This window comes from Rhineura floridana, chromosome 11 (genome assembly GCF_030035675.1).
Source record: "Rhineura floridana isolate rRhiFlo1 chromosome 11, rRhiFlo1.hap2, whole genome shotgun sequence".
NCBI lineage: Eukaryota > Metazoa > Chordata > Lepidosauria > Squamata > Rhineuridae > Rhineura > Rhineura floridana.
In genome coordinates, this window is record NC_084490.1 from 54264673 (window position 1) to 54282412 (window position 17740).

Genomic DNA, 17740 nt, shown 5'->3' on the forward strand with positions numbered 1-17740 from the left:
TCAGATATTGACTAGAGGTGGCAGCGAGACAAAAGGTGCATGCGTGTGTGTGTCTGAGAGAGAGAGAGAGAGAGAGAGAGAGATCATCAGGCCATTTTCAACTTTCTCATTGTGATTCTCCAGCCTAATAATAATAATCCTGGGAAAACATGGGGTGCTCAGAGATTCATTTCTCAGCAAATTTTAAGGGCACAGGTTTGGATATATTGGTGGCAAGCAAAGCTTTTCTCAACCCACTTTCAGCTATCTTTAAAATGGTCCTGTCTCCCTGCCTGGTAAGAAAGGCACTGAACCAAACACAAACCTGGTTCGGGGGGGGGGTCTCCTTGAGAAAAGTGGGACTGAACCCAAACTTAAAATCTCCCCCTTGCCTTGAACCCAAAACGTCCTTTGTTTGGGGTCACTTGGACCCTCCATCATAGAAACTGGTTTAGCAATGAGAAGGTTTTTCTCAAGGTGGAAAGGGACCCTTTCTCTCTTCCAACTCTAAGGCATATGAGGTATTCCTTAGGAAGCAAGGCAAGGAAAAGGGGAGTGCTTCCAGATTGTAGCTACCTTCAGGTAGGGTTCTGTCACATACTGGCAAATTAGTCTATTGGGGGGTCTTGTGCAAGGAACCCACTTCCCCAAAAGTCCAAACTTTGGGCAATATAGAAACTGAAGGGAAAACACCCTGGAAAGTGTGGGACTTCTAGAGATTGCAAATTGTGAACTGAGTTTGACTGATTTCCCTGCCCCCCCCATCAGAGACACCTGTTTAATTCTGATAATGATTTTGAGTGTGAGAATGTTAAGAAGCAAAGAGATACCTGAGCAAAGCTGGGGTGGCAAATGTAGCAGTGTTCCCTAACAAGATTCTTTTATAAGTAAGCTGAATCTCAGGGACAAGCCACACATTGCATGCATAAGAGCCTACTCAAAGCCCTGCTGGATTGGACCAAAGAGCAATTGAGTTCATCATCCTGTTTCCCAAAGGAATCAACCAGATTACTAGCCTCTGGAAGGTCCACAAACAGGACATGGGGGCAATTGCCCTCTCCTGTTGTCACTCCTCAGCACCTGATACTCCTGCACTTGAAGGCTGCATGTCATCATCATGACTAATTACCAGGGATAGACTTGTCCTCCCAGCCTTCCCCATCCTAGTACTCTCCACATGTCACTTGGCTACAGCTCCCACCATCCCTGACCATTGGCCATGCTGGCTGGGGCTGATGGAAATTGGACTCCAACAGCATCTGCAGGGCACCAGACCTAGATCCCCTTTGCTGATTCACGGCTTTAAGTAGTTTAGGATTTCTCTCCCACTAAATGAGCACAGCAACGCTAGAAAAATTATGACATTCCCAAATACTGCTGCTGGGAATTGTCGCTGTCCTCATCTTGCATACAACTGAGCATTGCATAGAAACGTGACAAACTGACCTGGCCTCCTGCATTTTGTGGCTCTCTGGCCTCTGCCAACTGCAGAGGGCACCTCATGATTCCAATGGAGTAGGTTCTAGTGAACAACAGCATATGCCACAAAACTCCATTAGGTTTTAAGGTGCTTCGAGACTCCCTGTTGTCTTTGTTGTTATTATTTATTTAATTTGTATCCTGCCCTTCCTCCCAGCAGGACCCCAGGGTGGCAAACAAAGCGCTAAAAACACTTTAAAACATCATAAAAACAGATCTTAAAATACATTAAAACAAAACAGCATTAAAAACATTTAAAAAACTTTTTAAAGGGTTAAAAACATTATTAAAAACATATTAAGCAATTCTAACACAGATGCAGAGTGGGATAGGTCTCAAAAGGCTTATTGAAAGAGGAAAGTCTTCAAAAGGCGCTGAAAAGATAGCAGAGATGGTGCCTGCCTAATATTCAAAGGGAGGAAATTCCACAGGGTAGGTGCTGCCACACTAAAGGTCCGTTTCCTATATTGTGCAGAATGAACCTCCTGATAAGATGGTATCTGCAGGAGGCCGTCACCTGCAGAGCGCAGTGATCGACTGGGTATATAAGGGGTAAGACAGTCTTTCAGTTATCCTGGTCCTGAGCTGTATAGGGCTTCGTACACCAAAGCTAGAACCTTGAACTTGGCCCGGTAGCAAATGGGCAGCCAGTGCAATTCTTTCAGCAGCGGGGTGACATGTTGGTGATACCCTGCCCCAGTGAGCAGTCTCGCCGCCACATTTTGCACCAGCTGCAGCTTCTGGACCAACCTCAAGGGCAGCCCCACCTAGAGTGCATTACAGTAATCCAGCCTGGAGGTTACCAGTGCATGGACAACAGTGGCCAGGCTATCCCGGTCCAGAAACGGCCGCAGCTGTCTCACCAGCCCAAGCTGGTAAAAGGCATTCCTAGCCACTGAGGTCACCTGGGCCTCTAGCGACAAAGATAGATCCAGGAGCACCTGGATTGTTGCAATAGACTAGCTCAGCTCCCCCCACAGGACTGTGAGAGTAACTTGCCATTCAAGCCTACTAGATTTGGAATGAACGACCATTGACTACAATGGGAGTTACTCTCAGATAAGTGAATATAGGATTGCAGCCTCTCTGAAAAAATTTTCCTTTTAAAAAAATATCTAGTATAAGACATGTTAGTTTCCTACAAGAGTAAGGACCAGAATTTTGATCCTCTAAATATTCTTTAAATTCTGAAGATGTAAAGTTGGTCAATTGATCTAATGGAAAACTAATTTGTGTAAGCAAATGTTACCAGTACCGAAATCTGTGCCAGCTTGATCTTATGGTGCTTTAGGGTCTTCATACTTCATTGTTTTGTTCGTTGTTTCCAGGGAAAGAAAAGTAACTGCTGTTGCTATAATTCTCTCCAGATGTTTTGGATTTCAGTGCCCATCTGCCCCAGCCAGTGCTAGTTAGAGCTGACGGGCACTGCTGTCCAAAACATCTGAGGGCACCAGGTTGATGAAGGCTGTCATAAAAACTTGAACCTCAGCATTTCTTTTTACTTGTGTGCAATGTCATTCTCATATTTTAAGAATGTGCTTTGCATGTACGTATATCTGAAGTCTGATCATCTTCATGGTACCTTTGCAATTCATATGTTTCAGAAAACCTTAGTTGATGATTCACTAAATAAAAGCATGCATATACATTATTCAAAAAATTTAACGCCCATAGCTTACTGACCAAAATAAAGGAAAAGAATGTCAAAGGGACCCCCAGGTGGAAATAATAGGGCATGCATCTGACTTTTCCAAATCTAGCTTTGTTGATTGTAAAATTATAAAATCAACAGGGACCCCAGTATAATTTACCCCCAAATCAGTCCTTTTTTATGCCTATGTAATCAGCACTGCAGCTGAACTTAATTCCTTCCACTTTTTCTCTCATGCGCAATGGGTTTAAATCAGTGTGTGTTGGACCAGAGCCTCAATCTCTATGCATGATGAAAGAGATAATAAAGGTTTCATGCAGGATAAAAGTGGTCCATGTTGGCCAGTTTGACCAAGTGTGAAATCGTGCTGCTGAATCAGTTTAGCGACTTGTGAAATCATCTTTTTCTCTCCCCCTAATCATTTTCCCCCATGATGAAGCCCTCCCACCTACACACTCACATACACAGACTTCCTCCGCCTTGACTTTGAGGTTCATGTCAGGTTTTTGGCTTTGGCAGGTACAATTATAGCTTCTTTAGTACATTTCTTTAAATACCAATGATTTTTAAAAGAAATAAAATAAAGGAAGACAATTAAACAGCCAACATCCCAAAGGTTTTCATTAACTGTGACTCGCCAGAGTTATATATGTAAGCTTGTGTTACCATAGATACCGTTGCTGGAGTTATTATGGTACCAAGTTTGGGCTTATTTGGTATTGTGTGCCGGCTCGTGTAATATAAATATATATGTGTGCGTAAAGATATGTTTCTCCTTCTGTCAGCTCCATCTGCTGCTACCTGGCCCTGAAATGATGTTCTCACTTTCTTGTCTAGGAGAGACAAGATGGGGGGGGAAAGAGCAAAAATGCAAACACAAGACAAATGGAGCAGGAAGCACACAGTCCCAAGCTGACGGCATCCTTACTGCTGGACAGATTCAATTTGAAAATGAAAAAACAATATATTTGCCGACACAAAATGGGCACACATCTAGGTGACTGTTATTTGATTATTTATTTTTAAACATTTCAATCCCACTTTTCCAGTTTGCCTTTCGTGCAACACAACAGGGAGGCTGGTGTTGGCTACATTGGCTGACTTTTTGAGTACATTGATTTTCAGTTCTACACAACTGTGAAAGAAAACAGAGAGTAGGAATAAATGGACAGTTCTCCCAATGGAGGGCTGTAGAAAGTGGAGTCCCTCAAGGATCGGTATTGGGACCTGTACTTTTCAACTTGTTCATTAATGACCTAGAATTAGGAGTGAGCAGTGAAGTGGCCAAGTTTGCTGACGATACTAAATTGTTCAGGGTTGTTAAAACAAAAAGGGATTGCGAAGAGCTCCAAAAAGACGTCTCCAAACTGAGTGAATGGGCAGAAAAATGGCAAATGCAATTCAATATAAACAAGTGTAAAATTGTGCATATTGGAGCAAAAAATCTTAATTTCACATATATGCTCATGGGGTCTGAACTGGTGGTGACCAACCAGGAGAGAGACCTCGGGGTTGTAGTGGACAGCACAATGAAAATGTTGACCCAGTGTGTGGCAGCTGTGAAAAAGGCAAATTCCATGCTAGGGATAATTAGGAAGGGTATTGAAAATAAAACAGCCAACATCATAATGCCGTTGTATCAATCTATGGTGCGGCCGCATTTGGAATACTGTGTACAGTTCTGGTCACCTCATCTCAAAAAGGATATTATAGAGTTGGAAAAGGTTCAGAAGAGGGCAACCAGAATGATCAAGGGGATGGAGCAACTCCCTTATGAGGAAAGGTTGCAGCATTTGGGGCTTTTTAGTTTAGAGAAAAGGCAGGTCAGAGGAGACATGATAGAAGTGTATAAATGATGAGGAAGGAAGTACCTAATCCATTCACTGGGAATTAGGATTACCTCCTTGGTGACTTAATTTTGGAGTGATGGACACACTTCACAGACCCCCAGAGCAGGGGTGGGCAGTAAGTAGATTGGGATCTGCTTGTAGATCTCCAAGTGCTTTGCAGTAAATCAGCAAGGATTCCTGCTGGATCACAATGGTTTACCAATAATGACCACAAAAAACCTTTTATCCTTTTCCAAATTAGGCTAATGAAATCAAGAAAATGTAGGGAAAACAGGAATAGATTTTTAGGTGAAAAGACTTGTGTGTGAGCTCTAGTTCTGGTGCCAACGACACATCTAGTGGCAGCCGGTGACTCCATGTCAGTGGGGCAGTGGAATCCGCTCTGGGTTTTAGTCCAACCATTTGAGGAGCTGTCCAAGATGCTGAACCTCACTTACACACCAGACATGTAAAGCACTTTTATGCAACAATAATGGCTTCCTCCAACTGCAGTTTGTTAAGGGTGCTGGGATTTGTAGCTCTGTGAGGAGTCTCCTAACAACTCTGTCTTTAACAAACTACAATTCCCAGGATTCTTTGGGGGAAGCCATGCCTGTTTCAAGTGATATAATAATGCTTCAAAATGTATGGCATGGAAGTGATGAAAGTTTGCCCCTCCCTGCCTGGAGTCCTCACAGCTGTCTGTCTTGAAGAAATGTGGAATTCAATAAAGTGAATGCCATTTTTTCCTGAGATCCATCTTGATGGAGGCTGAACCCCCACACTCCAGTTCAAAATTCTGAAAAGAGACCATTCCAACAGTTGCTTCTGTTATGTGCCACTACTCCAACCCCACAGTGGGACCTAGAGCACAGCCAAGAGGAAAGAGTCAGGCTTTCCTTTGCTGAGAGTCCAGCACAGCAAGCTGCCTGGGATGGGGCAGGGGAAGAGAGAGTGAGATGCAGAAGCTGCCAGAATGGTGGGAGGAAGAGTGGGGAAGAGCGCAGAGGTTCAGATAATGGGGAAAGTGTTCAAGTGGACCTTTTGTAGCTGTGACTTGCTTGCCTTGCTGAGGAGATGCTGGGCTGATGTTCAACACTGACTTTTTGCATAATAGGCACGCCAGGATTACAGTTCCATTTTGGCTACTAGGTGTTATTTTAAATGTGAGTTCTCCTTCTAAGAACCGCAGTAATTGGGCAGCCAACAAAAAGAATGGTAAATGCAAATAGCTCAAGCTGCTGCTGCAAAAAAAAGACAGCTTTCCCCCATGCTTGCAGGGTAAAATTCTTTGCAGGTATAGAGGGGAACAGCAGAAGCTCCAGTAGTCAATGCTACTGGACAATACAGAGGGATGAAAGGCAGCTCGGCCAAACTTTCAAAGGCCCATCTTTGTCACATGCCGAAAGTGCCCTTGATGTTGTCAGCTGCGTGCACACATGTGAGTGCATGCTGTAATTTGAGAGGCATTTCACTCTCAACCAAAACCACACTGCCACTATATGATGGCTGTGTTTCTAACCCTTTAGTTGTCAAGAGCGTGGCAAAGAGCCAGAGTGTTTGGGCGGGCCATGCAGAAATACTTCCTTGGTGATTTTATTTGGAGGTTGGGGTGGGGGAATGGATGCAGAAGGGGAGGTCGAGAAGCCCCCCAGAGTATCTTGGCTGGGTTCATCCAAAAGAAAGGCATGCATTTGTTTATCAACAGCATTTTTACGGTGCCCGTTAACAACTTTTTAAAAAACCATCTATTCTATATTTTGGAAAATTTATTCACTATGCATTTGGACACCTCTTAAGATATCATAACCAAATTTTGCATGATGGTTCCTGAGATCAAGGAGCAGATTTTTGTCTATGTTTGGATAAAATTGGTTTAAAAGTTTGGATAAAAGAAAATATTTTGAATCAAGATGGCAGACTGAACCTTTCAAACCTGCACTGACTTTAACCACTGGTTTCAAAATGCACTGATTTATTAGAATTCTTGAGTAATGCAGGTAAAATGCAGATTAACATAAAATTTTAAAAATAAGTTAAAACATCAGAATAGAAGCAGCAGAGGGAACACTGGTGCCCAAGGTCTAAAGAGCACTCAATCATGTTCTTAAAAGTGAAAAGCCCGGGTAAATAAAGAATGTCTCCAACTGGTTCTGAAATTTCACAAGGTAGACACCAGGCAAGTCTCTCTGGGGAGGGCATTCCACAATCAGGGCATCCTCACCTCATTTAGCAGTGGTTGCTGGAAAGAGTCTCTGAAGATTATAGTAGGGCAGGTCTGGGCAAGTAAATATTGGAGAAGACAATAACTCAATCTAGAATTCAAAGAGACAAACAGAGATTTTTTTGGGTGTGTGTGTGGAATAGATATTGAACATCCATGTTAAACTCAAAATTTTAAAAAAATCCGTTTCAGCATTGGGATCAGTGAGGCAATTCTGTCAAGGATGATGCAAGTCCCGCAGATGGAACTCTTTGCAAGGTGGAGTGGATACCTGAGGAGGCAGCCCAGCCATGAGGTAATGTGATGGATTGGGTGCAATGAACTGAAGTTGAATCCTGATGAAGAGGTGGCAATGTGGGTGAATGGCTGTGAGGTACAGGAGACTGGCATTCACCCTGCTCTGGATGGGATTGCACTACCTCTGAAAGTGCAAGTGTGTGCTGCTTGAGGATGCTCCTTGATGCAGCATTGTCACTGAGGCCCAGGAAGCCTCAGGGGCCTGGAGTGCCTTTTTCCAGCTTCGGCTGGCTTGCCAGTTATGACCATTCTTGGACAGGGATAGCCCAACCAAGATGATCCATGCTCTGGCAGTCTCACAACTGGATTACTGTACAGGTGAGGAACCTTGGGCCCATGGGCCATATAAGGCCAGCCAAGCCTCCCCATTTGGCCCATTTGGCCTGGGCCACACCCACCTACCATTCACCCGACATCAGGTATGGTGAGGTAAAGTTGCAGCTGCAAAGGAACAATTGGGAGTGTAGCATAAGGCTTCCAGTTGTTCCTTTACATGTGCAACTTTCATTTGGCGTTATTTAGACGTGGCTCCAAATGCAAGCCAGGCTGCTTTCAGCTGGGGTTGGATCCATCTGATGTCACAAGTCAGATGACTGACAGATGGGCTTGGCTACAAATTCATCTGGTCCTCCAACTGAAAGTAGTTCCCACCCCTGGATTATTATAATGTGCTATACTTGGGGCTGCCCTTAAAGATGACCTAGAGGCTTTAGTTAGTGAAGAATCCTGTAACTTTTTACGCTGGGGACAGGGGGTTGTCCCATTTTTGTTGTGCTATAGTGGAAGAATGCCCCTTCAGACAGCAATAACATTGGGGAAGCATCACAGAACACCCAATAAAGTGGAATTACATGTGGACAGTATAGCATAGAGCCACTACAAATGTGCTATTACTGCATCAGTGACATGGGGCAGAATACATCCACACAAAAAACCCCATCAGCCTGGAGGGGCCGAATAGCTCTGGATCTTGCTTTTCTACTAGGACTAAGGGCAAGACAGATTCAGCCTCTCTCCAGGTCAGGGCCTCTTCACGAGATGGGGCCCACCCATGACACCTACCCCCTAGAAATTAATTGGACCCATGTTGCTTCCCACTGCTAGCACTTTGAACGGATGTGGGTTTCAAAACTGAATAAAATGAATGAGGCCCGTAAGCCTTTCCCTCCTGCCAGGAGACACTAAGGGGGGGGGTGGAGAGAGATGCGTGTTTGGCTTAGATTCTTCCCTTCCCACTGCACCTTTCAAACTTCTCAGCTGCCACAAGGCACTAATCAAAAGGTAGGCAGCAACTGCTTTCCCATTTGACAATCCAGTGCTTAAGACAGGTCAGGCGCACCCCCCCCAAAGGCAGCAGCCTCAAAGGATCTCTAGGTACATCTGGCCTCATTAGGGAAACCTGCACACAGGCACAGTGTCAGCAGGGGTGGGCCTGCAAAAGCCACCTAATGAGACATCCCTGATTCCAAGACCCTCCCCTCCCTGCTGCTGACACCAGTCGGGCTTCAGAACAGTGAAGTTTGCTAACCTTCTCCTGTATGCATGTCTTAAATCCAGCAAAATGTCAGTCAAGCTAGTTTACCGCGGAGCAGTGCAGAATATCTGTCTGCAATCCTCTCTAGGTAGGGAGACCCAAACCCTCCATAGCCCCAAACTCATGAAGTCTTCTCCCTAGAGTCCTGCCCCACTATCTCTTTAACCATGGGGAAGGGAACCTTGGGCCTCCAGCTCTTGCTGAGTTATTGTTCAAAGAGCAAGAAGAGACAAAGCCCCTTCCTCCAGACTTTTACTATAAGGAAGTGGTTTTCAGACCATCAAGCTCCGTATTGGCTTGTTTACCACAGAAGCCCTGGCCACTGCAGAGAATTCTGGGAAATTATCACAGGAATCACACACAGTGCATGGGGAATACCAGCTAGCCTTAACCTGTGCAGCCCCCTCACTATTACACTGAGTGAACTGAAGGTGTGGCCTTGAACACCCCCACTACTCCTCCGCAGCAGTGCAGTGGAGTGACCCATAAAGTGTAATTACCTGAGACAGAACCACAAATCTCCCCACCAACACCAGACCCAAGATGAAGAGAACTCAAGGCTGGCCAAGAGTCAGTGTGGAATAGTGGTTGGAGTGTTGGATGAGGCCCTAGAAGACCAGAGTTCACATCTCCACTCAGGCAGCCCACCAGGTGACCTTGAGCCAGTCTCCATCTCCCAGCCTAAACTACCCCACAGGGTTATTGTGAGGATAAAATGCAAGGAGAGGAGAAGTGTTTATACTACCTTGAGGTCCTTGGAGGAAAGTGGGATATAAATGTAAGGAATAAATAACAAATAAGTTATTTTGGCACCTGAGGCAGAAAATTCTAAAAAGAGGCTCTTCCTAGGAGTAAAAGTACGACAATATGAGATGAAATAACAAATTGCTGCCATTTCATGATACCTAAAACCCAATGCCCCTGCAGGGGGGAAATTGTGCTCTAGAGGTGTGCAATATGTCTTTCAGGAAAGCCTATCCCTTCCCAATGCTCCTCTAACTGAGGTGCCTCTGATAAAACTTCTGCTTCCAGGATTCCTCAGAACACAGCATGAAGAATAAAAGAGGCAAGGGAAACTGAAGAAAATGGGATGAGAGGTTTCCCCCCTAAACTCCTGGAGACCTCTCAAATACAAGATAGACAAAATCCCAGCTGTTCCCTAAAAGGAAAAGCTTCCCATTCCATCCCAACAGTATATTCCAGTCCCCTCTGAGGCAGGCAGGCAGGCGCTTAGCATTGGATGGAAACTGAGAACTGTCCAGGTGCTGAAATACCTTTTGCCACACACTCAACAGAATTGCAGCCCACGCAGTTCTAGAAGAGAGGGGGTGGCTGGGAAAGCAAGCAGTGCTCCAAGCCCACCTTGGACTTCACTAATTACAATTTGTCTGGGTATGAGTCAGATGTAGGCTCTTCCTTCAGTCTGGGGTTTGCATCTGAGCCAGCTAGCAGCTGCCTTGGCATCTCTGCCAAGACAAAAGGGTTCATTATCAACCATCCACGCTTCGTTTTTAATGGCCTTTTCAGACCCATCCAAATCCTTTACATCGCTCCTTTAAGCAATTAGTGGCCCGTGGGCTAAAACCAGCCCACAATTGATAGTTTTTGGTGATCAGATGAGTTATATGCTCTTCTCATGACCAAGGGGGGCTTTTTAGCCCTAGCCATGTCCCCCACATTTCCCTCCACTTTTGAGGGGCAGGGGCAGTGAATAATAGGCATCCTTATACTCAGGGCACTGGTTCACCAAATGCAGCACTGTTCAGTCTGGCAGTGGATTTCCCAACCATCTCAGGCAGAAGACCTTTCCAGCCTGAGATCCCAGAAGTGGAAAATAACTTTCTCCATACGCAGCATGTCCTCTCCCACTTGCACTCTCTCTCAGGGATGCGCAAAATCCTTCTGCTTACTCCGAAAAGGTCAGAACCTCTGCCAGTGTGCCAAGTGACTGCACTTTTTAAAATCCAAAAACCTTTGTGGCACAATTTTCACAAGAACACCACTAACTCCGCTCCCTGCAATTCCCATGTTTATGGATAACAGACAGAAGCAGAGAAAGAGGCTAACTTTCACAACACCACGCAAAGATTCTAAACCTTCAACGGCCTGAAGCTGTGCTGGAAATCTTTAAGGCAGGGGAGGAAAATGGCATGGCAAGTTACAGGAAATGAATGATACGCCAAAAAGCTCTTGGAACAGTTTAGAAGATTGAAGGACACTGCCCCCTCAGGGAAAACTTTTGCCTCCATAATTCAAACTAGATTTGATAATTGTGTGAATACAATTAATAGGCATGTTTTTGTTCCGTACAGGGAGGTCTGAACAATAGGGTTGGGGCAAGGCATGCGAGGAGGAATGGTAAATTTTCACTCCTTGCCACAGTAGTTCCCCTCCCCCAAGAGGTTTCCTTTGCAATGCAAGTAGCAGCTTCAGCAAGGTGCTTTGTTTTATTTTGACTTTGGCCTTTACAGATGAGTTTGAGCACCCAGATGGGTTTTCAGAGGTTACAGCCAACCCCTCCACCTGCACAAATGAGACTAATGCTGGCGTACCTCATATGGTTGCTGTAAAAGGATGAACAAGATAAACCTGCGTGTTAACAGCCCCACATAAAGAATGAGGACCGCTACATTGCTGAGGGCTTCCAGTTGTAAGTGCTGTTGCATTCACAGCATTTACTTCAGGAAGGAAAGAGGCATATTTGCATGGGTGGAGAAATAGGCCTGTGAGAAGCCACGGGCTGGGGCTACAATGAGTAATGTTATCACTAGATCCGTGAGGGCCACAAAATTTCCTTTAAAATTACAACATTATTTGTGACCGAGCAAAGTAAATTTAATTCACCAGCCAGATAGGATGGGCCAACTGTGGGTTTGACGAACTTTGTTTCTGCCATCTGGATGGGATGGCAAAAATGAGGGGATGGGTTGGTACTGCTAGCCACCTGAAAGGCTACAGTAAATGGCTGGTGGGGCTCTGCTCAGCTTAGGGGCTCAAAAGTTATATGGGGCTGTGTGAAAGGAACAGGAAGGTCTTCCTTTTCCAGACTCCTGTCATGAAGGGACCATAGGTCAGTGATAAAAAGCCTGCCTGGTTTGTTCAAGGTCCCAGGTTCAGTCTCAGACATTCTCAGTTAAAGAAAGAAGAGAGGGAATCGATTTCTGCCCAAGACTGTGGAGAGACAGTACTTTGCTAGATAGACCACCAATCAGTATAAGGTAGTTTCATATGAAGAGTCACACATGCTTTTGCTTTCAGAACAATTGTTTGTTTATTTGGATCTTTTCTTTTCCATTTTCAAGGGGTCCATTCCTTGCAGGCTCAGGGTCAACCTGTAAACAGATGACTGCTTAAAATGTGTGGCTTTTCTTAATCCTGGGAATGACAATCATGAGGGCTCCCTGTACGAAATCTTGGTCAAGGAGGCCAACAGAGGAGGAGCAGCAGCAGCAGCAAAGGTTTTAGCTTGTCTATATATGCTTACGGCAAACATGGGTCAATGTAGTCCAGGGCGCCCAACTAGTACATTACTGCCCTCTCCTGGGTTCTTTGGGAATGTCAAGGAAATGAAGCTGTCTCATCACAGAACGCTATTAATTAAAGTCATGGAAAGTAACTGTCATGGCAAATACCCATATAGAACCTTCATATCTACAGACTGCAGCCTCTGAGAACCAGGTCTTGGAGGCAAACAACAACATCATGCCCTACTCCTCATCTTGTTTGGCCAATAAGACCAACTGCTGGAATAGAAGAATCCCGTTGGTCAGATCCACCAAGGAAATTACATTCTTGTTCATTTTTTATGTATTTTGACAAGTGAAAGCACTAGTGCCATTAACCAGAGCCCTTAGTGAAGCCATCTTCCTACACAATAAGGCCCCTCAAGGCCACCTTTTGTGGACATCAGCTTGCCTGAATGACACACATGCATTTGGAATGTGGTTGCTGAAGAAAGGGGGCCAGACCCTTTCCCAATTGCCATTCTCATTGTACTGATTTAAGACAGAGATTTAAATATACACATGCCATTTAGAACTTGAGACAGCACCAAAGATGTTTTACTCCAGGCGGCTTGGTGAATAGGCACATGCAGAGCAATTTAGCGTTTAAGCACGGGATTTTGAGGAAGGCTTCCAGACATTTTTCTTTTCTTTCTAGCCGGTTCAGGACCCACTTGTAATAAATGTATCCAATACCATAGTGTGATTAGAAGCCAGGGTTACTAAAATAGAAACTCGTATTTGGACGTCTAGAATAAAATTCTGGTTAAAAATGATGCTTGCTCCTGTGGGACTGGCACCTCTTATGCTCCTTGATGCTTTCCAGTCAAAGTGGAAATGATCATTAAACTTGAAATTATTAACCTTAGGCTTCTCCACCTCCGCTATTCTCACTTTAGGCCACGCCAGAGCAAAAGCAAGTATCCTCCAAAGAATTCTGGATATAGATTTCTAAAATCATTTAGCTCTGGCGGCATTTTATCCTGACCTTAACTTTAATTCTAGGCCATTTGCCCCTGCTTACTATCTGGCTTCCCTGACCATCCCTAAGCATAGGAAAGCCTTCACACGTGCCAAGTTTAATATTTTACCCTCGGCACTTTTGGACAGTAGATTTTTAAAAATCCCATACGCTGAGCGGTTGTGTCCATGTGATGGAGGGGAAGTTGAGTCCGTGGGTCACGTTTTATTGCACTGCACGTTCTACCGTGATCTTGCTCTGTTTTAATTATTCCTATTTTACAAAATATACCTGGTAAGGATGAGATGGTTTATGTGAAATTTCTTTTATCTGACCATTCTCCGCAAATATCAGCTAAGGTAGCTAGCTTTTGTGCTGCTGCCATACGCTGCAGAAGGAAGCTCACAAATGAGTAACTTACTAAAGATCTAGTACTGGTTTTAAATTGAACTTCCCTGGGTATTGCTGCTTGGTTTGTGGTGGAAGGATGTCTAGTTGAATTCTCGAATCTTTTTATCTCTTTGTACTGTGTACTTTTATCCTGTATTACTTGAATGCTGGTCTGCGACCGTAATAAATATGATTGATAAATGTATTCTGGATTGCTTCTGATCCCATGAGACAGGAGCAGGGGAATGTTCAGAAGCTGGCTGACATTATGAGGGAGGTCGATCCACACACCTTGAGGATATATTGGGCAGACCCTAATCATTTTTGATCCCCTATAATATAAGGAGTCAGCAAGCACAGTGGGTAGCACTCCATACGGAGCACCAGTTATGGAGCTAAAGTTATGAAAACATCAATATCCTGCCATGACTTCATTTGTGTCTGGGAGTACTCAGCACTCAAATGTAGAACAGAAGAAGCTGCATTATAGACAGCACATTGCTCCGTCTAGCTCAGCGTTATCTACATTGACTAGCAGTGGTTCTCCAGGGTTTTAGACAGGGTGCTTTTCGCAGCCCTACTTGGAGTTGCCAGGGATTGAACCGGGGTCTGTCTATATGCAAGGCAGCTGCTCTTGTCACTGAGCTATGGCCCCTCCTCTCACTTCGTTGCATTCCTATGGCTGAATTCTGCAGCAGGTGACACAATAAAGGAGAATGCCTCTGAGTATATCCAGACTTGCCCTTTCACTCCACTGAGCAACCACATCCCAGATATGTAGTCAAGAGGCGGGCCAAGGTAACAGGAGGAGGCTTCCAGGTAGAAGCTTGAGTCCCAGCACCGCTCTTTTGAGACACCCATCGCTGTCAGTCCTCAAAAGCACTACCTTCACATGTCCTTAGACGCCAACTCATTTCTTTTACAAGGTTCACTTTGCACAACTACAAACTTATTCCACAGGCAGACAGGTTCCCGAAAAGACAAGAACAGCAACCCTCTATAAAGTGCGCAAAACACACCTGGCTTGGAACTCTTTAATCCACCTGTCCCAAGGCAAATTCCTCTCAAGTAAAGACCTGGGGCCAATTGCCTTTAATCTGGGAAAAGAGTGTTCTTTAACATAATCAGCCCCCCACTCCACCCCAGGGTGTTCCAAGTTACGAGATAACGCCAAGGAGAATGGGAATCATGTTGACAGGTGCAGCTACTTTATAGCCAACAATCCCCTGCCAGTATCCCACAATGCAACACTCCCACGTCATAAAAGGCAAAAAGGGTCCCTTATGATAATCTGGCCCAGCCCTTGTCCTCAGTGGGATACTTTGATGACATGGCCTTTCAAACCCACTGTATCATCAGGTAGAGGAAAACTGGAGCACTTTGATGAGCAGCATAAGCCACAAGTCTGAAACGGCTTGTTGAAGCTGACTTGGGAACCATTCTCCTTTAACACAGTCAAAATGGCAGCCTCCTTGGTCAGCTACACTGCATAGATGACAACTCTTCTGTTACTACTCTCATTCAGACCCTGGTTCATTTTTTGGCATTTGAAAAGTTTCACAGCTTGTGTTTATGCACATTGGACAAAAATGTGACCCTGCCCCTCAGCTTAGAGCTGCAGATTTAAGCAAATAAGAAATGCGATTTAGTGCTGCACATCAACTGTGATGTTGCACAAAAGCTAGATTTTTCCTCAGTAGCTAATGCATTTGCACAAAAGGCTAGCAAAGCATTTATTTTTTAAAAAATGTCCCACTGTTTTGGTGTTTTATTATGTTTTCATGTATTATTTTTAAAATTATTGTGGCTAGAGGCCTGGGTCCCTTTGGACTTCCGAGAGGATCTGTCTATCTCTAGTAAGATTTAATATAACACAAGTTTAGAACAGCATAGCCAGGAATTTATGGACTTTAGGCTTGGCAGCCAATCGTCGAAATGGCCAGGAAGGCTACTCTTTCTTATTTCCCAATTTAGAAAAGCCAGTCCCCACTGCATGGCTCAAAGGGGTGATGTTATAGAAGAGAAATGGAGGGGGGTGTAGCAACACCTCTCCTCTGCCCTATGACACTGATGCTGTGTCCCAGCACAAGACAATGACACGGCACCATTTTAACAAAAGAATTTGTTGTTGTCAACAGCTTTTTAACAGAACATGTTATTCTTCTAGTGGAGTGCACCAGAGCTTTCACAGCTGGCCACCAGAAATCAACTTCAGCCCACCACCTGTAGAGCCTTGAGTATGCATAATCCATTTGTGAGATACAATATATGGGCTACAGGGTTTACTCACATTCCTTTTGAAAGTAGGGAGGGCAGAACCTAGATATTTTTAAAAGGTGCATTTACAACCACTAGAGGGCACTCTTGGCTTATAAAAAGGCTTCAGGGCACTTAACTGTGCGGCGGCAACTAACAAGTCACCCAAGAGGAAGCAAGATAACACTTTCCCAGGTTATCTCCAACACAAGTGTGTTTAACTAGCATTAAGAGAGGGGTGTCCCCTTCTTTTGTGTTTTGAATCCGCTGAACCTAAAACTACACACGATAAACTTTGGTTCCATGGCGTCAACAGCCTAGAAGACTGACGGCACAGAGCCAAACAGGGAAATAATTAACCATTTGCCATAGGACTGATTGGCTATCTTGGCTCCAGAAATCCTGCCGTGCCTATGCAGTTAAATTTACTAGGTTCAAGCCACAACTGGACACATTTACTAAGGATATCTTGGAATTTCTACTTTGGCGCCTCCACTGTGGTCCAAGGAGAATGAGGCATTTCTCCACTCACTTTCTTCTTGGGCATGAGAAAGTTGCTGCCACCAACAGGATGTTTAGTGGCATGTTCCTTGGAATAACTAGTGACCGGCAATTGGCAACAACTGTCCTGCAGGTCACACACCGCTCGTGGTCTTTGGTGGATTGCCACCATTGCCTGTGGTATGGGCGAATGGCTCGCCTGCTTCAGCCACCTGTAACAATTGGCTTTGCAGGGATATTTTCTGTACCACCTCTGTCTTTGGGCCTAGGGAACACAAAAGTGCCGGATTATATAAGACAAGGATGGGGAACCTTTTCTGGCTGGAGGGCCAGATCTTCATCTGCCCAAACCCTGGTGAACCAAAGTTGACAGGTGGGCGGGGACACCCGTCAGCCACCTGACATCATAGTGATGTCAAGGGATGCTTCCCTTTGAAGCCCTGATTCTCAGGACTTCGAAGCGAGCCACAGGGCCTTCAAAAGAGATTGAAGGCGTGCTCCGATCTGCCTATCAGTTGAAGGGGGGATGGGAGCACACCTTCAGACACCCCTCTCCATGCTTCTGGCTCAGACCTCTTACATCTGAACAAGTGCAGAGGGGGCTGAAGGTGTGCTCCATCAGCTGATGGGTGGATGGGAGTTGCCTTCAAATGCCCACCCTCACTGACATCAGCTGGTGGGTAGGTGGGTGGGCCTGGTTTGGGGAAAATAGCCTCATGGGCCTAATTGGACCCCTTGGGCAACCATTATTGGCCAAGAGGTCTGAGGTTCCTCACCCTGGTATAAGTGGATCAGGAGAACAAGGGGTGTTATGGTATCGGACGTTGCACCTTTGGAACCCCTTCCAAATCCATATACGCATAATCCCACTAGGTGCAGATTAGAAGTTCAGTTTCTTACAGTTTCCCAACTCAAAGCTTTGTGGGGGTAAAATAAAGAAAAATTGTTAATTGGCTTCAATTGTGCTGTGTTGCTGCACTTGCATGAAATGATCCTCAGTGTGAATGTTCATGAACCTCTATGACACCATTACAGCAACATTTGTCCACAGGGCTGGGGAGAGAAAATACACAGAATTGGGCGCTCCTGAAGAAGAGACACTTGTGCTTAGCTTGCTTAGGAAGATTGACATCCAA